The sequence below is a fragment of the Diorhabda carinulata genome, chromosome 6, assembly GCF_026250575.1.
Source record: "Diorhabda carinulata isolate Delta chromosome 6, icDioCari1.1, whole genome shotgun sequence".
Lineage (NCBI taxonomy): Eukaryota > Metazoa > Arthropoda > Insecta > Coleoptera > Chrysomelidae > Diorhabda > Diorhabda carinulata.
The window spans coordinates 4,133,350-4,160,478 of record NC_079465.1 but is presented as its reverse complement, the minus strand read 5'-3'; the positions used below and the strand labels follow the sequence as shown (position 1 = coordinate 4,160,478).

At 33.2% G+C, this 27,129-nt stretch overlaps 1 protein-coding gene and 1 pseudogene across 1 annotated transcript in view; one reads left to right on the top strand and one right to left on the bottom strand.

Moving 5' to 3' along the window:
• LOC130894856 (ubiquitin-like protein 3) overlaps positions 1–27,129 on the top strand; it is a 105,813-nt gene that overhangs the window by 37,807 nt on the left and 40,877 nt on the right. The gene's annotated exons all lie outside the window — the stretch shown is intronic.
• LOC130896023 (ferritin subunit-like) lies at positions 588–1,282 on the bottom strand (annotated as a pseudogene).

Sequence of the window (27,129 nt, the reverse complement as noted above, 5' to 3'; positions counted from 1 at the left end):
GTACCATACATCATCAAGATATTTAAGACTTGTCAACGAATTCACCGAGATTCAAGTGTAATATAGAGTAGACGTGTGCGAACAGCTCTGCCGAAAAATGATCGTTTTATTAGACTTGCTATGAAAAATGGATTCATTTAAACGATTGCCAGAATCTGTCGCAAAGAGAAGTCGATTTGAGCGGAAAATCTTGTCGTGTGTCTGGTTTAGCGTACTTAGAAATCTTCCCAGATGATTGATCTATCAATATCGAGTTATATAGTGGACTGCTGATGCGAATATTTGAGGTTAAGTTAACCGACAGCTGGTTCTCTTACAAGACTACCAACCTTTAAAATTCGATACTCAGTTAACAATTATTTTAACAAAAAAAAATCAATTTCTTAATTTGAAAACTAAGGTAAAGAATTGTTAATACACATTATTTTATTCACGCTCACAGTTATATATAATCAAAATCCCTTCTATCATAAAAGTATGGTGTTGGGAGAAAAATTTTTAATTTTCTCTTACCGAAGTATCTTCAACATCAAACAAAAAAAATGATTTGAATTCAAATAATTTCAAACTTCTTCTATAATCTGTATTTAAACGATATCTAAACCTTGGAGCTTTTTATCGAACAGCTATTCTCCAAGATTTCCATGACTCGCCATCAATTTCTTCAAATTGGACACCTTTCCTGCAACATATCTTTGTCCGAGGTACCTATTGTTCTTTGATGAAATCGCCAGTTAAGTAATCAACGAGATGGTAATCGTTGTAGTTGGTTGCATCTTTGAATACTCTAATGAGGTCTTTGATATTTTTAGTAACCGTGTCTTCTAATTTAAGGGCATCTATCAAAGAACTTACTCCACTATTCCATGAGGTAATTGTTGGGGAGAGATTCCTTTTGGATAAGATCACTGATTGAAGAGGTTAATTCTTCTCTCATGAGCAAATACGAGATTAATTTTGCAGCTTTGAAGAACAAATCAGCAAAACCTGGTCGATTGAGTGTATCGCGGAAAAAATGAGCTCCCATGGCCAAATATTGCATTGAAGCTTTAAGTTCATCTTCGATTTGTTGTCTCATTCTGTTTACGCGAACGTTGTTCATGTCTATCCATTCTTTCGGAATATCCAGATCTTGATGGGCGCATTTCAGCTGGATAGCGGAAAGTACCGAGATACATGCGAAGAATACGATTATTGTTTGATGATTATCAACTAAAGTGTCGTATAATAACCTTGATTTCTCCCGGTAAAGAATTGTTAATAGACATTTAATCACGCTCATAGTTCAACAACAATAAAATAAAAAAAATTTCTATTGATATGTATTCTGAATGATGAAAACATTACAATATATTTTGGTGGACCTTTAAATTTACAAAATCATTAATCTTATTCATTAGGTCTGACTCTATGCATAAATAAACTTTCAGTCCACTGTGAGTAGTTCTTAACTTTTTTCAAGCAAGAAAAGCTTCTCTGTCCAACAAAGACAAAGTTTAATGATTCAGGATTTTGTTTTCTTAAAATTCTTTCATATAAAAGGAAGCTTTGAAAGGTGTACACATTTCTAAACTGATTTTACAGGAAACTAACCATCTATCTATGACCACGACAATCGTGATAACTCTGAATCACTTGCAGCCATTCTAATATTTAATCTAATAAGTACTTGAAGTTTTCTATTGTTTCTTAAAGATCTGCAACGGTGATTAAATCTCAACAAAATTTGTCTCCTACGTATAAACAATATATTTTTTTCAATTTTGTAAACCGAAATAAAAATTTTTGAACAATGAAAATGGAATTTACCTCCTCTTCTTGAAATCTGCCGCCCTAGGCCAAAGCCTACTCAGCCTGCTGGTAAACCCACCACGCGGAATAATATCGATGAACTTAAGCATACAAAATTTAGTCCAGACTTTGTACCGTCAGATTACTATTCTCTATACTTTAGATTCTTGGTGAAATTTGTGCGTGGGAAAAATTTTAAACCAAAGGAGATGTTGAAAATTCAGTGCGACAATTTTTGCATCTGTCTGTCTTCTTAAGGTTTCTTTGACGTTGTTGAATAGTTGAATAGTTGAATGCCATTCACATGTTGAATTTGATTCAAACTACGATGACGTCTCGACGCTAGAGTAATCGTCATCTACTCCAGAAATGGTTAACAAAATTCATGAATATGAAAAAGCTATCTATGAAGTGGGTACCGCGATTGCTTGATGCTGATCAAAAGCTCGCTGTCATTGATAATAATTTAACCGACTTTAAAACATGAAATTTCTATATTTAAAATCGTAATTAGAATAAAAATAATATACGACGTGAAAGTTTGCTTTTATATTTAGAATACGTGATTGAATTTTATCTTCAGTTTCTGAAGAGGATAATTCGGTTATCGAAAAGCACCTCAAACATTGTAACTGTGAGGGTTGGTGTAGTCGTATGGATATCACCAACTATTCCAAATCAGTTAATGCAAGTGAATAAACTGATAATAGACTTTGGTGTTATTATCAAATGGATCTGAAATTAAATTATTTTTTCAACGTGTTGAAATTTTAACAACAATGAAGCAGTAATTATATAATGAGGTTGCGAATTTATTGTATTTATTTAACTATCTGTGAAAAACATTCTAAATTGTAACAATCGTTGGCGTTATGTCATTTTTGAACAAAAGTATGAAAGTTGTATTATACACATCCAATCTTGATAAATGTTAACAATAACACAATAAAATGGGATCACATGATTTAACTTTTGGTAATCTATTAACCATATTAAGGTACATGTCACTTTTATGGTGAATTAGTGGTTTGTATTGACGTCAGTGATTAAGATTAATGTCAAGCCGAGATTGATTTTTTTTTATAAACAAATCCACACAATAATGCCTCAAAATGAAGAATTTTATCTACAATTACCTCATTTCAGATGCTATAATGCAATCGGCACTATTCCTATTAGGCCAGACAAAATTAATAGTAGAAAAACAACAACACCGTCGTGTTCTAGGGGTTAAATAAAAGTTATGTGCATAAAATTTAATATTTTTTGTCTACGCGTTATTTTTTAAATAATAAAAACACCGAAAAATCGGTACAAACTTTGTTTTTTGCGTTTTGCGCTGAACCTACGCAAGACTCTCTCAAGATAATTTAACCGAAAGGAGAAAATTTTAAATTGTTTATAATTTGTTTAATTTTATATATAAAGGTTTCTTATTCACTGGAAACCGAGATTTCGATGCTCTAAAGATGGACCCTGTGGCCTCTATAGTTTTTGCAAATTGGCAATTAAATCATAGGAGGCCCTTTTTTTCAAAGGGCCATTCCTGCTCACCGGATGGTCCTATCATCATTGGGAAAGTCGCGTTGGAAAGAAGAAGAGTTGAAATAAAAATCAGTCATCTCAGTTTTTGAATTTTTTTTGACCTCAAAAAAGTGTTTAAAAAAGGGGTAAAAAAATTTATAAACAATTTATCGTTTTTTAAACATTTTATAAAAATATTGTAATACAATGTCATATTCGGAAAGCTGGCAGTTTAATTTGGGGCGAAGTTAGATATTTTTTTTTTAAATTCACTGCGGTTTTGTTTTATAATATTAAGGAATGTTTTTTGCGCCATTTTGTAAAGGAAGCTTGAAATTTTTATCGATAAAAGTTTCAATAATCTGTTATTGAAAATGTGCATTTGGTAGCAGTATAAGTGACATTGTTTTTCTCCGCCTCTCCGCGGAGCCGCGACAGTTGGTTAGTGGGGATAACGAAAAGAAGCAAAGACGGCGCGCTCAAAAATGCTCCGACAGACTTCAAATCTGCGGAGCGCTCAAAAATATCAATAATCTCAGTAACTATTAGGCCGATTTTGATCTTTTTTTTTAAACTGGGATAACTCGTTCAGTTAAAATTACTTGTCACATTAGTTTTTTGCTAAAATTGATCATTTTCCCAGAATTTTCCCCAAATTAAACTGCCAGCTTTCCGAATATGACATTGGTATTACGATATTTTTATAAAATGTTTAAAAAACAATTTGTTTATAATTTTTTTTGCCCCTTTTTTGAACACTTTTTTGATGTCAAAAAAAATTGAAAAAACTGAGATGAGGGATTTTTAGTTCAACTTTTCTTCTTTCCAACGCGACTTTCCAAATGATGATAGGACCATCCGGTGAGCAAGAATGGCCATTTGAAAAAAAGGGCCTCCTATGGTTTAATTGCCAATTTGCAAAAACTATAGAGGCCACAGGGTCCATCTTTAGAGCATCGAAATCTCGGTTTCCAGTGAATAAGAAACCTTTATATATAAAATTAAACAAATTATAAACAATTTAAAATTTTCTCCTTTCGGTTAAATTATCTAAGCAACAAATTATCGATATTTAATTTATAAAAGCTTATTGTCTAGATTTCTCTAGAATATTGCCCATAGTAACCATAGAATATTGGTTAAAAAAATAACGCACAGACAAAAAATTTTGAATTTTATGCACATAACTTTTATTTAAACCCCAGATCACAATGGCGTTCTTTTTTTACTATTAATTTTGTCACCAAAAGCCCTTTTTTTTCGTAAGTGCCCTATATCTACTTTTTACCTATCTGGCAATGTATAAAAGAGTTAAGAATCAATTTCAACAAGAAAAAACTGTCTGAAAAATGAATATTTGATCCAAAAAGCCCTTCAGGTCAGCTTCAATCTGTTGCTTGCACCATCCAAACCCATTTTAAAAATTTATTTTCATCAAATGCACCTCCATGAGTTCTTGGACTCTTATAGTAAATCGGGTACGTTCATAAAAATCTTTATGGATGCGTCAGTGACAAGTGTTGTCAGCAAGCTTTTCACAAAGTTTCAACTTGTTGCTTCCATCCATTTTATTATAGTAGAGCTCCATCAATCAAATTGTTTTGAAAAATATCTTAAATTTAGTATCGCGCTGTTATAGAATTTTTGACTAAAGACGGATTACTTGTGTCATATATAATTGTTTTTTCGATTTTTGACAGTCGTCCGGTGTTTTATTGTTGATGTATTTCATATTTGTTTCCTTCTTTTCTACATATTTTGATTCTAATAAAATTATATATAATTATAAAATTATGTATAATTACTTTTTAACCGTAGATTTAGAAATATTTTTGTCCTTTCTAGAAATTATTTTGAAAAATACGAATAGTGAATATGCTTGTATTTTTTTTATATTTTTAATTCACTTTTTACATAGTTATAACTCTGTTAAAAAAGTCCCAATAATTTAATATAATATTTGAATTAAAGTGTTTGATCATTTGATCATTTATTTTAAAATAATTATTGGATTCTTCGTAAAGTTCGTATTTTTTTTTTTCAAAAATTGTTTAGAAATTTAGTGGTAATAATATTAGATTTTAGCCCACTACTTCTTAATCCAACACTGTGTAAAGTTATGAGTAGAGATGAAGAATTTTCAAAATTATCTACGCATTATCGTGAAGATCATTTTAATCTAAATATTATTATTTCTCGATGGCAATCTAACATAATTAATAAAAATAATGGAATTTTCATTTAAAGAACCATACTTAGATTGGTTTCTTAAGGTTTTAGTAGGTACAGCTGAATGTATTTAAAATTTAAAATTAAAAATAAATAAAAATTATTTAAAAAGTATGAGATATAATATATAATGCACAATAATAATTACCTTTCACTCCTTTCACCTCGGCCAATGCAAAATCTTGATTAGATGCAAAATATGTTTTGAAATTATTTGAAAAACATGTTCAAATCAGTCAAGCAAGAAAATTAATGATCTTAAATTATTTTTTACCAAATTGCTGCCCATTAATTAGTTTTACGTCCAATTCATGATCTAAACTTAAAAATGAATGCGCAAAACTACTTAGTAAAATTAAAACAAATATCAATTGCTCCAGATAAAGTTCAGAAAGACTACTGTAGTATTGAAAATTAAAATTGCTCCGACTCTGACAGAAATTACTTAGTAAAAAGATTTGAAATGGCAGCGTCTTCAGTCCACTTTCTGGCTAATATATTGGATCGCCGATTTGAAGGTATAAAATTAAGCAAGGAATAACGAGAACAAGGTCTTGATTATGCGTCACAATATCCAGAAGCAATGCCCTTTACTATAAGTTATCGAGCACAAACATAACCTTTTAAACATTATTTGTTTTCAGAGCACGTAAAACGGCTGACACCGCTTGTATGGTGGAACTCTTTGAGAAATAACTTTAACGGAGTTACAATAGATCTTGTTCAGCAGCTTCATACAGGTATTGTTTCATCTGCTGGACTTTGTTTTCTACATTTGGGGTAAACTTCGAAATGGGTTAGGCACAGAAAAACATTCACAAATTAGTTACAGTATTTAAACATTTTGATTCAAAGTCAAACTTCTGTGATACTGAATAAAGGATATAAACAAAAGGAAACGTTTTTCTATTAAAACAAATAAAAAAATGCTTGGTATGAATGAAGATGACGGTTTTTCGATGCGCGAACTTGCGATGTATAATTGTCCATGCGCGAAACTCAACTCCAAGTTGATTCCGTAAACTTCCAACTGGCCTTGCGGTTTATTTATGGTTATCGCAAAGGCCAGACGTACCGAAAATTGCAAACGTTCAAAATCGAATGGTAAATTAGTTGCAATCATCGGTATACGCGGGATCACGACATCCTCTTCTTTGTATTTTCCCTTTAATGTTACGCAGCAAGATGACAACTGATCCTACTTTTAATTGCGTGAGGTGGTAATCCAGTGAATTTGAAAACTTCGTGACTACGTCATCCTTGTTCGTAACGGTATCGACTGATTTGAAGGAAACCAACTGTCTCGGAAGAAAATTCTGAATGGTCGCATTGAGATCCTCGACATCTTTCTTTTTCGCCACTAATATTGCACCAATTATGGTTTTGGGCTATTGCGCTATATCTGGGAAAGCACGCTCCTCTTTTAAATCTGTGATGTGACAGAAATCTGTGGGTAATATGATGAATCCGGTCGAGGTAGACACCTCAGTTGACACTGCGGCCTTATTATTTCCAATGTCTAACAACTGCTTCGCAAACACATTTGCAGTTTCATCTTGTTGTAAAAGTATTCGCATGTTAGCACAAAAGATCAACAAAAAAAAGGGCACATAGCATGAAATGTCACTCACAAAGATAGAAGCATGTACTCTTTGTCTGAGGTTGAGTTGGTTGAGCAATTTCATATTTATTCACCTTTTAAACCATCTCCGGACTTCCCCAAATAATTCACGACCAAAATTAGCCAAATCGGTCCAGCCGTTCTCGATTTTAGCGAGTCTAAAAATCAATCTATTTCTAACTTCATTTTATGGAGTAGTTTAAATGGCAACACCGCAACTAGTAAACTTTTCAACTTAACATAACTCAAATTCTGTCTATGAAAATGAACTATGAAAGGTGTTCCTGGAAATTGAGATTTTTTGTTTATATATAATTGGGGGAGATAAGATTTAACCGACAATAGATTTTTGTTGTTAAATATTTGTCCCTATTGTTGACTTCAACCAGATAAGAAAATATTTTGTGTTATTTACATTCTTAGAAAAGTTATTGTTTCAATGGGATGTTTACTTTTCGCTATAAAATTTGGATTAGAATAAAATTTATTTGTTAGTTATATTAATACATAAAATATATACGCCGATATGACCGCAAAAGTTCGTGATATGTTAAAATATTTTCAACACGATTTTATTTGTTTCACCTGTATTATTTCTCCTTACTTTGAACCATCAGAGATTTTCAATCATCCCCGTTTTCCCTGCTACTTTTCTTAAGGGGGTTTTACACGCTACGATAAATCGTAACAATGTACAGCACTGTTTACAGGCTACGATAAATTGTAAATATTTCTTGTCAAATGTCACCTACTTAACTGATATCGACACCATCATTGTTTCCAGTTTCTAGTTCTTTTTAGTTTTTACCATCCTATCCATGACAAGTATAAACAGGGTGTCTCACGACGAGTTAAAACTATCTGTATATGGCAAAATACTTATAATAAAATCATGAAAATTTCTACGTTTGGGTTTTCGGATACGATCTTTTTAACTAAAATATTTTCATTTTTTGCCCCTGAATGCATTAAAATAGAGAAAAACCGGGTGGTTATATTTAAAAAAATAAAGAAATTTGATACATATCAAGTTAAACTTTCAACACTTTTTATACACATCCTGTATAAAATGAAAAATTTTTCAACATAGAATCAAATACGTCTAAGCTTGCTAAAAGCAAATGAATAGAAACCATTTTCGTATCTTTAAGGGTATCTTCGTAAAAAAATAATTTATAAGAGTCTGTAAGGGTCAATTTTTTTACAAAAAAATTAATAACTCAAAAAGTATGCAAAGTCAGCCATCTTTGAAAATATTTTAGTTAAAAAGATCGTATCCGAAAACCTTAACGTAGAAATTTTCATGATTTTACTATAAGTATTTCGCCATATACAGATAGTTTTCACTCGTCGTGGTACACCCTGTATAGAAGAGGACTGAGACGATCTTCTTGTTTTACCCTTTTCTCCTTCCTCAATTCCGTCGATTTTCTTCCGTCTCTCTAAACTTTTCCTCCAATGTTTTCATATATTTTCTAGTTTTGTTTTTCATTTCTTAATTAAAATCCCGAGCTGGATAATTTTCTGTCACGAGTTGTCTAAGCTTCATGACAACTACGATCACGAGTTGTCTAATCTTCATGACAACCTCGATCACGAGTTGGCGGGTTTTAAAATCACGAGCTGGCCGCCGCCCATTTATGTAACAATAGAAACATCCGGTAAATTTCGTGCCAAGAGAAAAAAAGGGATAAGAAAATATGAAGCTTTTTTTGTATAAACATGTGATTGTTGTAATAATTTTTCATTAGGAAGTGGAAATCAAAACTACTGCGCAAATTCTCTAGAGAAATATGTTAGAATGAAAAGCACGATTTCTCTCGAAATCGCAATTCCCATAGTTATTAACGAGATGCTCATTATAAAGGCAAAATAAAGCCCCTTCATCGACTACGTTTGTAGGAGGATCACAAAAGCAAATACCTGCAACGCGACGGAGACGCCGACGTAACAAAACTTTAAAGCGGACTTTGCAGACGTCACCTGAAACTTGGAATGGGATTAGAAAAGAGGATGGCGCACAATGTAAACTCTCTTTTGAATATTACAAATAATTATAAAATATTATAATGAACTCTAGCTTTGAAGTATATACGTGGTGTAGGTTCTTTGTATCAAACGACATCGGCACAAAGAAAACGGAATTTATGAAGATTAAAGCATATGAAATAGATAAGATGAATGTATGTAGTGCGGTCCATTAGTTTTTGACCTCCAAAAACCAAAACAAATCCAAAAACAGAATGGATCCTGTTTAAGGTGACTTGTGTCAATCATTTGGAATAATTAAAAATTTGTTTTGCTGTAGACGAAAATTATTACAATATGATCCACTTACGGGATGTACTGTGGCGATAATTACTTCAGAAAACATTACACTAGTGAAAGAAATTGTTCTAAATAACAAATCAAAAGAAATTGCAGCACAGACCGGCAACAACGTCGAGTAGAATGTTGGGATCACAAATCCAAAAGATTCTATGGAGTGGCATCAGAAAGGAGAGCCCGGGCCAAAAAAAGCAAAGGTCACAAGTAGTACCAAAAAAAGTTATGGCTACAATATTTTGCCAGTTTGATTACTATGACCTTTGTTTCTATGTTAGGCTAAGAACTCATGAACTATCTTTATTGCTAACCATGTTGAGCTCGTTGATCTGTTGTTGTAGTACTTCAGAGCTGTTTGGGATAAGTGCAATAACATTTACCTTTAGACCTTTTGCGTTCTAGTCCATTTTCCGAAAAATGCTCTCTCTTACTGTCTGACTCTTATGGAGTTTCGTTGTATATACAGTTTTAGTTAAATAAAATCGACTGTACAAATCAAACGAAAAACTTTCTATACTTTTTCAAGGGAATAACCAGTACAAACATACCAAGTGGTCTTGATCAATATATTTTTTGTTTCTTTGGCTACAGCTTCTTTTTTCTTTTTGGATAATGTTCAATTCATATTCAGAAGCAGAAAAAATCACAAATCAATTAATATTAATACGATTTCATCAATTTCTTATATCTTAAACTTTATATGTTTTTCTTGCTAAATCTGATTGAAAATTAACCAATTTTGTCCCTGTTTTAATAACTAATTGTGAATCAGAATAGACCTAAAATCAAGACGATTAAATAACAAAAATGAACATATATATATATTGTTAAAACATTTCTAAAAACCCTTTGTAGATTTTTTAATAATTCGCTACTGTTGCCAATAGCACCCTCTGAATTTCGATACTCAATAAAAGCCTACTCCAAAGTATATAACATATCGGGACGAGTCTTGGAATACGTTCTGAAGCTGTTAGATGGAGCCCTAACTTAATTCCGTTTGATATATTGCCGGAGGGATCTATTTTGATTACTACATTCTCAGATCTTTCCATTTCGAAATGAGTTTAATCGGTTTTGATGGCTTAGCTGTCATATTGAAAACTGTTAGAGATTCGTTTCAGATTTGAAGTTAATTCGTTGTAAGAAATCATGAATACTAAAAAAAAAAAAAATATTAAAACAAATGTGAATGTATGTATACTTATAGCTAAACTAAGACACGGAAACATACCAAAGGATGGGATGAGGAAAAAGCATTGATTCTCAAAAATACAGAGTACAAAAGAAAACACCATTACTAAGAACACAAAGGTTATCAATAAATAGTATACAGACTGAAACAAAACACTTGAGAACAAATCCCAAACGGAAAAAAAGAGATTGTACTATTGGAATAACGTAGTAGGCTTATTCTACCGGAAAACAGAAGAAATCGGAGCATCAGCCAGACTAAGTCTCTCTCTCTCTCTCTCTTTCTTTCTTTCATAACGATCGTGGTCTCTTTGGAATGAATTGATTTCCTTTTTGTTATTGTCTTCTTCCATATTTCTCGTTCTTCAGCTTGGTCGACTTAACTTAGTTCCAGGAAATTCTAAACAATTTCTTGTAGTACCACATTTCAATGTATCAATATATTTACGCTATCTATTAGCTATACGAAGATGATCTCATAAGTCTCAATTCCTTAATTTTGACCATTACTAAAACGTATGTGTTAGTTGAGGCATTGTTTTGATAAAACAACACTTTCTTCTTAGCGAAATGAGGCTGTTTTTACTTTATTTCTTCACTCAAATATTGCATAATACTCGCCGTTGATAGTTTTCCCTTTTTCAAGCGCATCCCAAAAAACCGACGCCATGACCTTGCCTGCAGATGGATCGGTCGTTGTCTTCTTTGGAGCCGGTTCTCCCTTTAAGTCCATTGTTTTGATTGTTCTTTTGTTTAGGGTGTGAAGTGACGGACGTATGAAGTTTCATCCACAGTTATAAAACGGCTCAAAACTTCTTTTCAAGACGCTGTCTTTGTTCCATTGTAAGCAAACGCGGCACCCATCTTGCGCACAGCTGTCTCATGTATGTTAATATGCGATGTACCGCACTTTTTGAAATGACTACTATGTCTGCTATCTTGCGCACTTTCAGCCGACGATTTTCTCCAACATTTCTTGAGTCGTTACCTCATTTGGTCGACCACTGCCATGCTGATCCTCGCAGGTCATACGCTATCACCTTGTCTGCAGATAAAACGGTCTTTGTCTTCATTAGAGCCAGTTCTCCCTTTAAGTCCATTGTTTTGATTGTTCTTTTGTTTAGGGTGTGAAGTGATGGACGTATGAAGTTTCATCCACAGTTATAAAACGGCTCAAAACTTCTTTTCAAGACGCTGTCTTTGTTCCATTGTAAGCAAACGCGGCACTCATTTTAGTCCAGCTTCATCATGTCCAAGTTTTTAGTTAATTTGCGATGTACCGCACTTTTTGAAATGCCCACAATGTCTGCTATCTTGCGCACATTCAGTCGACGATCATTCGGTACCGCTTTAGGGATTTTCTTCAACATTTCTGGATTCCTTACCTCATTTAGTCGAACATTCTGGTCCTCGCAGGTCGTACGGCCTCGTTTAAACTCTACTAGCCAATATTATACTGTTGATAACGAAGGAACAGTCTCACCCAGAGTAGAATCTAATTCAGCTTTTATATTACTTGGGGTAAGGCAAATAAAAGTGTTGTATTACATAACGGTGACCAATTTTTTTCCATGTTTATAAATCCACTGAAAACGTTCACTATTGATGGCAAATACTAAACAACGTGGCGTCTTAAAACTTGATACAGAGGTAAGCAACTACCGCAGGTCTTTAGGTCAGGTTAGATACTTCTGGGACCATCCTCGTAAGTTTCCACGATTGTGTCCCCTATTCTTGCTGCGATATTGCAATCTTGGTCCAGGCTATTTTTTCAACTTGGTCTACGCAACCTTATTATTGATCCCAGTTATGTAAAAGTGTCTACTCTTAGTTTTATTTGGTTATGCTCATTGTTAGACCAAACTGTCTATTCTCCTGCCCTACTCTGTTTAGGAGGATCGCCATTTCCTCCAATTCATCCAGGAAGTTTCTCATTATAGCTTCGCCATAGATAGAGTAGGTTATGAAACACACCCTTATGTGTCTTTAGGGGTATAAATCTCTAGTAATGGAACATTATTACCTAAATGAGCACCTCAAGAAACTGTTGGATAAAGACAACTGCAGTTTCTGTAGGTTAGAAGAGGAAATATTGATCCGCACGTTTGATGAATGCAACAAACAGGATAACCGAAGTGGAAGAACAACTAACAAATTGAATAGATGAAAGGGTTCAATAGATCTTTCAGTTCTCACTGAATCGTCACACTTATATACATAATTTCTATGGAAACAAGGAAACATTGTGTTTAAAAAATCGACACAAGCAGCATCGTTCATGATGATTACCCAATTTCCTATTAATGATTTGTTCCATTTCCTCAATGTTTTCTTCCAACTATTTACTAAAAAATCCAATATATGTATTATAAACATAAAATATTGAGTACATACATTTTACGTTTTATATTTGGTGGGAATTTCCTATGAAACCGGAAAATGTGGTCATTATATAAAATATTCTACATAAATTTACATCGAACTTCCAATGTAGTTTCGTATGGTTAAGTATGTGGAAAACACTTTTCAGTTGCAATAAATAATCAAAGTACAACGTTTAATGACCCAAAACTAAGACGTTCATATTCAGTGAAGAAGCTTTATTTGCATAATGTTTATAGCTTCTGGCATTCCATATGTTAATTTATTGTTGTTATACGTAAAACATAACAACGAAAAGCATCATCCGTTAAATTATAAATAAATACTTGAAATATACTCAGGACTGGATTTTTAAGAATGAAATAATCTGGATATTAAAATCGATTTTATTATGAAAATTATTCAAAATAATCATTAATTCTTTGATGAATAATAGTACCAGTTAGTATCAAACTACATTTATTTTATAGTTTCATATGCTTTGAAAGCGTGTTTATAGGTTTCGATGTAAAGAAAACATTTGCAGTGATCATTTATAAAAGAAATTACCGATAGAATAATTTTTTTTTACAACGTAAACGGGATTTGAACCCACGACCGGTAAATTCGGAGGTTGACGCCTTAGCCCGCTCAGTCAACGATCATAATTAAAGTGGTGGGATATACTAACAGAAAATAGACCACAAAGAGAGTTATAAACAAACCCACATATAGGAAAAACTAATATAAGCGTATTAAAAAATGAAAAGGCGATATTCAATAACAAAAAAGTGCTGCTCACAACTCTAGTAGAAGTTTCATGATAAAAATTTATTAAAATGTTTATTAGATCGGCCTCATATTAGATACTCAAACTGAATTTCCATATCACTAATGAAATATTGGAATTTTTCAATATGTTCAGAGTTTATCTTAAAACTTTTATGTTCCAGGAGTCAGAGAAATATGGTAAATTAATTTTTACTTCGGCAAATACGCTGCATGTTTTAGGAAGACTGAAAAGAAAGTAGGATCGTTTCTACGCATGTCGATATTTAATTTTCGTCATTTTTTAACTTATTGTGTACTACAAAGTCGTATCGAGTACATTTCAAGGTTATTGTAACTTCTAAACAATTAAATATTGAATTTCTCCAGACTACGATATATAAAAGGCAGAATAGGAAGCAAATCCACGTCAGATCGCAGTGCCTAAATAATAGTCGCATGGCGACAAATCGGGACTATAAGAAGAGTGTTTCAGTGTTTCCCAAACCCAATTCGTTCAACGTTTCTATCTTAAATCGTGCAGTATCGCACTACGGATCGGAATATCGCGTCGTTTTGATCCGTACGCTGGTTTCGCCGTGTTTTTTATGAGGTTATTGTAATATTATGCGTTAATACTTGAGAAAATCAACCGCAATTACTCCTTTTCCTACCTCCACTCCTTAGACGCGCGTTTACTCTCCAGAACGAATATTCGGTGTGATAATCTTCATACCGCTGCAGGATATGTATGAAACTTTCCTAAAGTGTGAATTTCTGCCCATATGACTGAAATTTTTCGGTTACTCAGTCTTTGTGAAACTCACGGCTATAAGTACACTAAAAATCGAAGTTACGTGGTCCGGGCTGTTCTCCACGGTTCCCTTGGCAGGATTTTGAAATGGTAATATTTCCTGTTAAAGTCCACTGTATATGGCTTTAGATAAAACTCATTCAGCACATCAATTGGTGTGATAACAATCTTGTGATTGGTTCGAAATATAATTTTATTTATTGATATAAAGCCCATCCCTGTCGGAATCGTATTATTCTTGAATTTTTAGAGCGGCACATGCAAGTATAAAAAGGTTAGTGAACTATTCACGAGCGTTATACACAGTCATTAATAATGCAATCCATATCCGACACTCACCGCGTTTTTCACGAACACTACCAGTTAGTCATAAGACCCGTATTACTCGCTTATTGATGCACCCTTTTTGACTAAGCGACATTAGGCCCCGTCTTCCAATCCCCCATTGGTCATAATTCATTCTTTATCCTTATCGCTTTTCTAACATGATATATCGTCAAACATGTTCAAGAAGACGTCGGCACAAGTTGGAATTCATTGACGTAGAAGTTGGTTTTTTGTTCGGTTTAATACAAAAAATGAAAGTTATTCCCCACTAAATAATAGATATAATCGTTTTTTGTTATGTGATATGCTACTCTGGTGATTATGGACTGATTTTTCTCAACGAGGCCAATGGTACCACTCTAAACCTTTTTATTGTGAGAATTGATAATCAAATACCAATGTATAGTCTGCAGTGTAGACTGAAATTACAGTAATCATTTTGAGCAACATATGTTGTCTCCAAAAAAGGACGTTTTTGTAGTTATATTCATATAAATAAAATGACCTTCGTAGAAAACGCGTTCAGCGAACGAGCATCTGTCAGGGTATAATTTGGTGTCACTGAGAGGTTATCCGACTGGTAAGTGACCCCTTAGAATGACCGATGTATTTTTTATCACAATTTAAAGAGGTAATTTCATGAACTACATTATTCAATTTATTAGTATGTGTTTTATATTTTAGTATATTGAATATTAAGGATTTAACTGTACGCTATCTTAAAATACTGTGTTGCTAAAATCACTTCTGTCCATTCGAACATTTCAGTACATTATGAGCTCGGAGTAATGTTATATTTGGGGAAATTACTCATGAGAGTATAAAAGAAAAAGTAGAAGCATGAAATTTTAAATTAATTTCCAATTTAGGACCTATAATATCAAAATATTATGCTATAAAGTGTGGACTTTTTTATGATAGGTATTGATAACAATTAATCAATAGAAATCGGGAAAATCGTAGCCATTAACTTATTTTGAGCCTCAGCTAAACTGATTCGACTATACTATTGTTTATATTTCTATGTCAAAAGGTGAATCATCACCTGTTTTCTTCTTCTTCTAAGAGATGGCCTGGAGTAATATAAACATTCCTAGTTTAGAATAAAAATAATAATAAGAAATTCGTGAAACTCCGCTTCTAATTTATCGTCCAATAAATCACCGATTCGCACGGAAATTTATCTATAAAATAAATAGAATTTGCAGAAAAATGTTTATAGTATTATTCATGAAAAACGATTGATGCATTTCGTTTTTTGGAATCCGCTTTTATTGTAAATATATTTTATGACATTAAGCTTGTCTCGTAAATTACGTAAAATAAATACAATTCTTTAAATCTTTATATTTTCAGTGATCCGTTAATAATTTATTTGTATATTGTACATAGATAAAATCATTTTTATTTTTACTGTATTTAATGTCCTCGGCATCTACACAAATAAATAAAATAGAAGTATCTGTTTGTTGTTTCAAATTAACAGCTCTTCACTAAATTCAAAGTATATACATTTGTTACAATCGACCGATAGGTGGCGTTAATGAATTGTGTTACTGTTTGACGTTCGTTATTGCGAAGGCCTCACTCTGCAACAGCTTCTTGCAACTTTTGGTGATGAAAACTGTTTACAATTGGTTTGTAGAATTCCGTCTTGGTCGTCAGTGATAAATGTCGAGTAGGTCAGCCAAAATCTGTTGTCATTCCGAGAAACATCGCAACATGATTAAAGAAGATCGGCATGTGACTAACAGACAGATAGAAGTGTTTAATGTCACTTTTCAGATGTGTTAAAGTAAAGATTAGAACAAAAATCATCTACCTTGATCTTTCATGATCTGGATATCCGATCATAACACCACAGAACAAAGGAAAGGATTGGAGTACGCCTTTGTTTGTTGCACTACCTTTTTTACCCATTTGGTTGGAATAGTACGTTTCTATCATACTAAAAATCATAAATAACAAAGTAATGATCGACCCAGAAAAAGCTTTTCTCAAAATAATCAACTGAGGTGGCCATTTAGAAGTATCCATGGTGCTACATGCCATTCACGGCGCTGGTGCTGAAATAATGCAGAAGTCGATTCTCCCGGAATATTCTCGGAAGAGCCATAAGAAAGTACAAATAAGGATTACAAGACTTTCAGGATCAGTAACTCGCGGAAAATATCTCGTATATCTACCAACGAAGACGTGTTCCACAAGCTACTGGACACTTCGAATCCTTTTATTACGAACATGAGACCGGAACCAAACAGAAAGCTCCTGGAAATCAGTGATGCAACAGAGACTTTGTTAATCTCATTACCATGAATGTGAATCTTTTCAAATTTAACAACTTTTGAATTTAAATCGCTAGTTTGATTATTTTCAAAATTCTCCAGTTTTTAAGCTTCATTGAATTTTTAATTGTGAGCCTTATTTAATTTGAATATTCACTACAAAATACTTGTTTCAATTTGCTTTGATAAGAAAGGTAAATTTCAGAAATATTTATCTTGTTAATAGTCTTTCAATTCCTCATCAGTTCTTTAATTTTCTCCTAAATTCCAATATAAACAGTTTAACTTGATGTTTTTTTTGTTCTGAGTCCAATAAGGTTTCTTTCTCGAGATATTGAATTTTTTTCGCCATTTGGCCTCACTGTAAGCCGCAACTCGGTCGTCAGTGCCTTTGTTAGTTATAGTTAGCAGATGCATGTTGACAGAATTATCTAAAGTTTCCCAAAAAGTAGGCATAAAAATAAACATTCCTAAGACCCAATTTACGAGAAATTTAGTTATGTAAGCCGCATTTCTTTTTCAAGAAGATCTGATTATTGCTACGAGGAGTTCCAAATCATTTAAATATTTTTGAACAATCAACTGCAGCTAACCGGAACCGTATCCAATCGTGAATATGGGGTCGGTATAGTGTTTCCATTATTTCCCAAAACAATATCTTGTCAAGTCAAAGGCGCCGTGGGTACTAGTCAGTCTGTATTGAGAGGAAAAATTTGGATCTTAGATCACAACGACTTTCAGACTTTGTCATACAAAAATAGCAATCGGCAAAATAGTTAATGAGCTTCAAAAAGCATACTTTTCCTTTTATCTCCACACTATGGGATTCATGAACTCTGGTATTTGGAGGAGAAAGGAACGGCAGATCACGTCATCGATGAACGACCAGCATTCACACAAGTAGGAGGTTCAAACTCTTGGGTGAGCCTCACAGCCTTGATAATTTGAAATGGTGCCTGACGGACATATCAGAAGGTCTATGTGCTCAACGTCTTCTACCACCCGTAACTCACTTTACCTTGAAATATTTCCTTTCATCAACTGAATAGTTAACACAGAACACATACATGTCCCACTGTTTCATTTTTCCATTTCAACACCTAAATACTTGAAATAAGCTTTTTTCACATTTCCAGAAAATGATCTGACAAAACTTTCACAAAATAGAATCATTCAGTTTAAAACTCGAATGTAAACTAAATTTACTACTACGCGAACAAAAAACCATATTGAAAAATGATACGTGACTATTTTTTTTAATTGTTTGGAAGGTACTAGTTTTATAAAAATAATTATTTGAATTATGACACTTTCTCTTCGAATATTTTCTAGTCGATAAATCACATAATATTGTTTATGATTGGCATCAGATTTTTTTTCTAAATGTGATTAGGAACGGTGTATTGAATTGCTATAAACATATGGTGTTTTTCTGATTATTGTCCCACATGTAACACCCATGCAAATGACTATGTGGTTAACGAAACCATCCAACTCCCACGTTATGCTCGCACCTCTAAATGGGGCTTCTTTCAGGAAATGAACAAGCGAAAGGTTTACAAGTTACGGTAAGGTTAAGACATTAAAACTAGATGTTATTATCTAGATATAATAATATTACATCACTCCATAAATCGTGTGACTGACACGCAGATGGCGCTGCTGTTATCAAACCCATATGACGTTTATGAAGTACCAATTTTAAAAAGACTATGTGTCAAATTTCATGACATTGCGATTAGTCAGAAAAAAGCGACAGCCTTTTGTTATTTTCAAAACAATTTCAAATCATAGCTTCTTGATGAAAAAAAAAAATACTGTACAAGCTCAACAATGGCTTCAATAGTGGATCCGGACTCTGCTCCATCGAAAAGAACCATTTGTTATTGGTTTGCTGAATTTAAACGTGGTCGGTTATATCTAATCGTAAATTGAAATTGCTAGGCCGTAAAGATATCAGAGGGCAATGTGTTTATAATTATCCATGAAGATTTGACCACGAGAAAGCTTTTTCCAAAGTGGATTTTACTCACAGCCGATCAAAAACAACCACGTGTTGATGATGATGATATTTTTGCGTCGATATGTGACATCCATCACTCCGGAATCAAAACGATCATCATCTGAATAAACTGCAGCGTAATGTCTTAAAAATCAACGTTGATATTTCCCAATCAAATATATATTGTTCATCAAAGTGAGAACTTATAGAAAACGGTTTTGGTGTAATCGCGCCTCTTCAGCATAATGTATGTTTTCTCATTCAGAATCACCAATTTTAATAATAACATAATTAAAACTCAAGTTGTGTCGATAGTAGTAGATAGGGGGGTAGGTTTAAAATTTATACCGCTGTTTATCGATAATCAATAACGACTATGTTATGTTCTATAGTGCAACCGTTTATCTGTAATCCATAGTAGGCAACAATTGTTAAATCAGCAATAGATAACATGAAAAAGTAATGTCGTAACTTTAAGTTGATGTATATAAACCTTTTCAAAAAGGAAAGAATCACGTCCATAAACAGTACAAAGCCCCACATCTGGTTAAAATATTTCGACACACTTAGGAGATCGTCCTGGCATAAATTTTTATTTCGACGTTTCGGCTGCTTTTATATCCCCGGGGTTAAAAATATTATTAAAGGGTGCCCGATGACAGTTGGTTTCGATAGTCTCGTAGTGGAAAATTTCTAAAAAGGAAAATCTGAAGATCATAAACCAGAAAGAATAAGGCGCCGGTTTTTTTATTCGTTATATTTTTAGATTAGAGACGATATCAAATATTCAGACGTTTGATGTTATGAGTAGCTAGTGGAGTCGCGGTTTTAAAAAACTGCCTACGTTGCTAGAATGTTTTATTACAAAGGGATTTTTTTGTGTTATCGAAATCATCGGATTGAATCATATTTTTGGGTAATCTGAAATTTGCCGACAGAAAACGTACATGTAAAATCCGATTGAATATGTTTTTTCTTAAATGTGATATAATAAAACGGTTAAACAGGTTTGTCTACAGGCATCGCATTCGAAAGAGTAGATTTTAGGATAAACGTATGCGTATTTTTTCTGTAGCAGCGCTATCATTTACACAATGTTCATGATGATGTATTAATTCCACTCCTTTCAAGATGATCAGGATATGGAATGGCTCTAATTGACAAATATCTTCCATCATTCCTTCGTACTATTATCTATCTTATTCTTTTTCCATTTGAGGTGCCTATAAAATAATACATATCGAATTATTCTCTCAGTTTTCTATACTTTTCAACTAATACTAAATGTTTGTATAATACACGAAAAAATTATTATACCCAACTTTTTTTATTCGTTGTTAATAAAACCTTCACTTCCCTGCCTTCATTACCTTTTTAAACCTCCCTTAATTGCCAATTTTTTATCCCGTAGGCCAATCTCGTCCAACACTTAATTAAGTGAAGCTCTAATTTCCACCAATTTTTGTTTCATTTTGTTGCTGTTTATCTTTATATACCCTGGCTCGTCCGTTAATTCAGGCCATTGTCGCACTCCTAATAGTTGCGTAAGGATTTTGTAGCCCACGTCGATATTTTTTTTTCTCTCAGTGTTTTCGTCGACTTTGGTTGCATCGTCAACTTTTATCAGTTTTCGGTTAACTGTATAGATCTATGGGATTTGCTTTGATCCACAGTAATCTGGCTTATGGGAAAACTCTAGAAGAGTCCAAAGGATTTTTAACCCTTCAAAATATTGCTCTGCGTATTATTTACTATGCAAGAAGTCGACTACACAGATACCTTCTGTGTATTCATAGGGGTGTACGAGATAAGGCAATTCATTCTGGTGCTCATGGTTATACCACCAGGTGTGCAGGTGTATCATTTTCTAGGATTCATCAAACACAATAAGAACATAAAAAATATGAACTAGAATCGGTTCTATGATCTTTCAAACCAATTTGTCTGCTTCGTTATATTTGTTATTTATAACCGCTTAGTGATTTACTACTATAAATGCTGTATTTATACTAATCAATAAAACGTATCGTATCGAAGGAAAATTAAATTCATAATAATCCTTATTGGACCTCGCTTCAATTAAGGATTATTAATGCCTATATCAAAAGGACGAATACTGATTATTCTTCTATGTAATTTCAAATTCAATATCAAAATATGTGCTAGTAATTCACAATCATAATTTTAATAGAGATTGTTGAAAATAATTTATGATTGGGATCTAAAAATATTGGCTTCAAATCTAAAATATTAAAGCCCTTAAATTCAATACTGGATAGGTGAAATTCCAATACAACATAACCATGCAATTTTGTGTTTACCGCCTCATTACCCAGACACAAATCCGTTTGAGTTTCATTCAATATGTGTCACGAAAATATTTATTTTAATCTTTTAGCTGTAGTTATCCAATTTCAAGGTAAAAAGTAGTCGGGCTTTCAAAAAGGGGCCCACCGCCTGTCTCCCCTACGTCTTCGCATAAACCGCACTACAAATTGTCATATTTCCACGATTTCTGTACTAAATTCTAACAACCGTGACTTCGTGTTGTTTGGTAGTATTCCCTTTTTTTTTATAATTACTGACAGTTTTCGTTAATCATGCCGCTACTAAATTGTACTGTTCATAATAAATATTTCCTAATTATTTACATTAAATTAAATTGAAAAATTTTTTTTTCTGTTTCAGGTATGTTAATCTAACATTTTGATAAGTAAGTTGACATTGAATTATAAAGAGAATTTCATATAAATTATTATCAACATAATTTCAATTTTATAATTGCTCCTGAATAATGAAAACATTTCTTTGATAGGTGTAGGAAAGAAAAAAATTAAATTGCTTGTACACTAAAGTATTTATAAAATAGAATTCTCAACAAAAATGTCAATCCAAGTTAGAACTTTAACATCAATATACTTTTGCGACGATTTTTAATTCGTTGAGATAAAAATGCGCCAGCTCAAAACGGGAATATTTCAGGTAAATGAAAAGGTAGTCCGAGTACATAATACAACTCGTGTTGTATTCATTAAGATTATTACCTGGAGTTTAGTACCTAATCCACTTTATAGAGTTGGAAAATCCAAAAATTAAAACAATATACAATAGAGAATTGGTATTCTCAAAAACACAAAGAAACGTCACTCCAAGACTCCATGGAGGGACCATTGAACAAGTGTAATCTCTAAGATACGCTGCAATGCAACCCCAAAACTCGAAATCTGATCAAGAATTGAGCAAGCGCGGAAAACTCTAACTCAACATGAAAACACTTTCGGCAAACCGCAGCCTGGAACTCCGCACCAGAATGCTCCGCTGTTACATCTTTCCTGTTCTTCTGTACGGATGCGAAAGTTGGATTATGGATGCGGTCACAGAGAAGAAAATTGATGCGACGAATACTCCGGATATCTTGGAGGGAACATAAGACAAATATAGAGATCCTACAGGAAATGGGTTGCAGTACCGCCTGAAATAGAAGGGAATATCGAAGGAAAACAGATGTCTACAGAAATTTTTAGAGCTGCGGTTTGTCGCGCGACAATAGTCATTTTGATCGCTAACCTCCGTAGAGAGACGGCGTCGTAAGAAGAATAATACAATAGAAAAAGGAATTTTTTAAATTTTCAAAAAGGAAAAGTTCCATCTATGGGAAAAGGGATGGCTGACTAGCTCTGTGTTCTCTAACTACAACACTATATAATATTTATAGGAAAATCGTTTATTTAGTTTTCTCTCAACATATTTTCCAAAATATTTTTATAAATTTCCAATCCTAAAAATCTATATCTACGTATTTTCATAAAACGTACTCCCAAGAATCACCAATCGACAGGTTTCGTTTCTACTTGCAGGAACAAATATTATTTTAAAAATTTCTCTATAATAGATTTTATCCTCTCGTATTCCCTTTAGGAACGGTCTTATCCAGACCCTTTTTACCTTTTCTATAATATAAATCCAGTAAAATAAAAAAATCTCTGTCGGCAGCCAAGTTAAAGGCTATTTCGGGAAACCGGCTTTACAGCTCTCGGGCTTTCCAGGGATTTCTATGAATATCTAATACCCAATGTTTCAAACCCAAACATAGATCTCTATCTCGGATAATTACCCTTCCGAGGACGATATTTATATTGAAAGAGAAGGAATATTTTTTGATACGGACGAGGGAAAATAAAAATCTAACTTGGTATTATTTTTAATTGGAAAAGTAAACAATTTTCCAAGCGGTAAAGGATAATATACAATGGGATTACTTCCCGCTTCCACTTTGGGGGACAACAGAACTCATTTAAAAAACTAATCGAACCAAATCCGCCCTTTTTAATTGGTAACAATCAAGATCACTTCATCTTACAACGCTATTCTTTTTACCTCCATTCGTATCACTTCATCTCTTCATAGAATTTGTTTCTTTTCCTTATGTTCAGCTTATTTCGTTGAATGTAATTTATCAATTATTTTGTCATTATTTCAAAAATTACAAACCGATAAGTTTGACTCGAGCTTCATATAAAGTTTATACCAGAATTTTGGAAGGACGTATAGCAGTAACGTTGGCCGAATGTGCGAAAAAAACTGATTGGAGGGTTAGATATTTATATCTAACATATACAAATCAAAGGGCAGATTTTGACACCATAGATGAGGGAATAATTCTTCTTGTGGAGCCTATCCGCGACGAAAGCTGGCGATCACCACGGCAATGTTTAATCTGTCAACAACAATGCGAAGGGATTTTTTATTGAACGATGTTCAAAGGTTTTTTGTTCGTATTCTTTTTGGTTCTCTTTTATCAAAGGTTTTGCCTTGCAGGATGGCTTAGAGCCATGCATATCTGGATTCGTTTCGCATTATATGATTCAAGTATTGTAGTTTGCGAGTTTTCTTGGTTATCACCACGTTCTTTTGTCATTCTTTGGAGGACTTTCTCATTTGTTACCCGAAAGCATTCCTATATAAAGCCACATTTCGAATACTTCTAATTTTTAGCTTACATCTTCGTTCAAGCTCCAAGACTCAACTCCCAGCATCTCAGCATTCTTATTTCATTTTGTAAATCTTCTATATGGTAGTTTCTACATCTCAACCAATTTCGTGCAATTTTCTCAACTGATTTTATCATTCTTTTTTACGTTAATATACTAAACCTAAATTTTAGTAATGACTTATTTAGTATTTAATACTGCCCAGCTCTATATTCCAAGACAGTTTAATTAATTATACAATTTGCCTGACCGCCCAAACCAATATTGATCAGAAATTCCATCAAATAAATATATATTTCGGGTTTCATCCCTAATTCATTAATTAGAAGTGAAACAGTGGAAATTAAGGGACACGGTAAATGATATAATGCTCAGAAGTCATCGCCAGGTTGATTGACATCATGAACAAATGCCGTTTCTGGAATAAAGACCGTTTATACATTATAACTAACGATAAGTGATATAAATAGCATTATTTAATAGTTGTGGTAAATTGATAATTAACTAGAACTGTGGTCCGTTTTTAAAAACCTCGGATCTTTCTTTCATAAAGACAAAAATTGCTTGCAGATACCTACGTAGTACATTCCTTGAGTTCTTAGACCAACAACATGTTATGAACAGTAACCACCCTTTTTATGCTTGTTTGCAATAGTGCTAATTAAGGGGTAACTGACCCTTAAAAGGTTGGGGCTCCGTTCCCTTCTCAAACAAAAGTAAAGTGAAGACCAGGAGAAAGATTTCCTCAGTGTTGCATAAAAAGATTGGCTTTTGAAGAAGGTGCGATAGTTGATGGTTTGAGTGGGAATTTCAATGGAAGCAACAACCGATTTGGTTTCTATTAAACCTGGCAGTGGACGGGTTAACGGCGAATCGATACATTTTACAAATTTTAAGGATTCACGTCGTTCCCTTTAACAGTTTAATCTTTGACAACTTCATCCTAGTACAAGACAATGCCCGTCCAAAGCAAGTTCCGTACGGCAGTATTTACAGGATGTCGAAATTACCGACATGGATTCGCCAAGATTTAAATCCTATCGAACATATATGGGACCAACTTGAGAGACAAATTCGGGGTAGAAATCCTGCACCAGCTACAATTCGGACCTTAAAAAGGGCGTTCACTGAAGGATGGAATAGCATAGAACAAGATCGAATTAAGAAACTTATGAAAAATCGATTAGAAGCTGTTATTAGAGCGATAGAATTCTAAACATTGATAGGTTAATTCCAAAACAATTATTATTTTGACGAATTTAAGTTTGTATTTTCTTTACTGTTAATTATAACCGTTTTTCATCGTTTAAGATTCCTTTTCGTTTGATATTTTTTCTTTTCCAAAATAAATAACTCAAAAATAATATAGTCTACTCATTATAAAGCTAAGATTAATAGCTTTGAGATGCTAAAATCCAGAAAAAGAATGGAAGCTACAGATTTTTTTTTTGGAGACTTTTTACCGTGAACGTTCGACTTGAATCGACTTCACAATAGTATGAGTTCTAGTTTTTCTTCGGAACGAATTTCTAATGTTACCTCGTATTTTAAAAATAGTAAATCCGTTCGTCTTACGGTTTTTTAATACAGTAGGTCACTGAAGCGACAAGTAATGTTGCTCCCATGTAGATATTTTTTTTTATTTAATACGCTAAGCTTTGTCTCCACGTAGATATATTGTTATTTTCTCAACTTCCTTATTCATTGTTATGCACAGATAATATCGCGAATTTATCTAGCGAACCATGTAAAAGTGAAGTCGATAGCAGATGGAGTGACTTTGATTTATTGTCCTCGGAAAATTTTACGTTTTATTGTTTTATTGGGTGCTTTAGATACGGTTGAAGTTTTTCGAGTCAGTTTCAATTTCCCTCTTAATATTTATTTAGATAAATCATCTGTTAATGATTCATGAAAAATTGTGACATGTAAAAAATAAGACCTTGATTAGTATGCTAGATGGTAAAAATTTAATTAATAGAGTAGCTAATGACATGCTAATGTGATATCCTCAAAATCCTTTGCATTCATGTCTTGATGCTAATCACCAAACATACCAAAGAAGAAGGTCAATTTCGGCAACAAAAATTTAGTTCTGCCACTTACCAATCGTGGCGCTAGCGTAATATAAATGTGTCATTACTGCCAATGTCAATTGTCAAAATAAATAAACATTTGTTTCAATTCCCCAAACGTTTTCCTGATGTGTATTCTAAATGGAAAGAATTTTGTAAACTTCAATGCTCAAAATAAAATTATCGCTTGTGTGAATATCACTTTCTGAAAAGTGGTTTCACAAGTTTCAATAGAAACGTTTGAAGTATAAAGCTATTCTATCTGCCATCTGCATTCATTATCTACTTTCATTTTTGAAGATCACGAAGTTCATGACTGTATATCGAACCAAGAACTTTCATATGCTGTAAATACAGGTATAGTAGACACTGATATGATCGTCGAAAAACATCAAGTTGATAGTACGAGTGCTCATGCCTTAACATCTGGCAAGTTACATATAGAAGTTTTCAGATTCCATTATTACAGAAGAAATTAGTAGTTTTGACAAACAAAAATTGGGGTTTTTGACTGTAGCTGGAACTATTAAGAACAATTTAACACCTAGGGAAATGGTAATGTATCAAGTTCATCGGATACAACAGCCAAAATATCAAAATTGAAAAACAGTTTGAAGAATAACAAAGAGCAGTTAAAGACATTGAAGAAATTGGAACATTTAAGTGTATGGAAGAAAGTTCGAATAATATAACGAAAGAATTCGTCAATTCACAGTTAAGAAATATTCAAAGACAAGGTGAAATAAAGAAATGTGCAATCTATTCATCTGTACGTAAATATTATTTTGCCAATAAACGTGTCCTAGTACTAACAATTTTTTA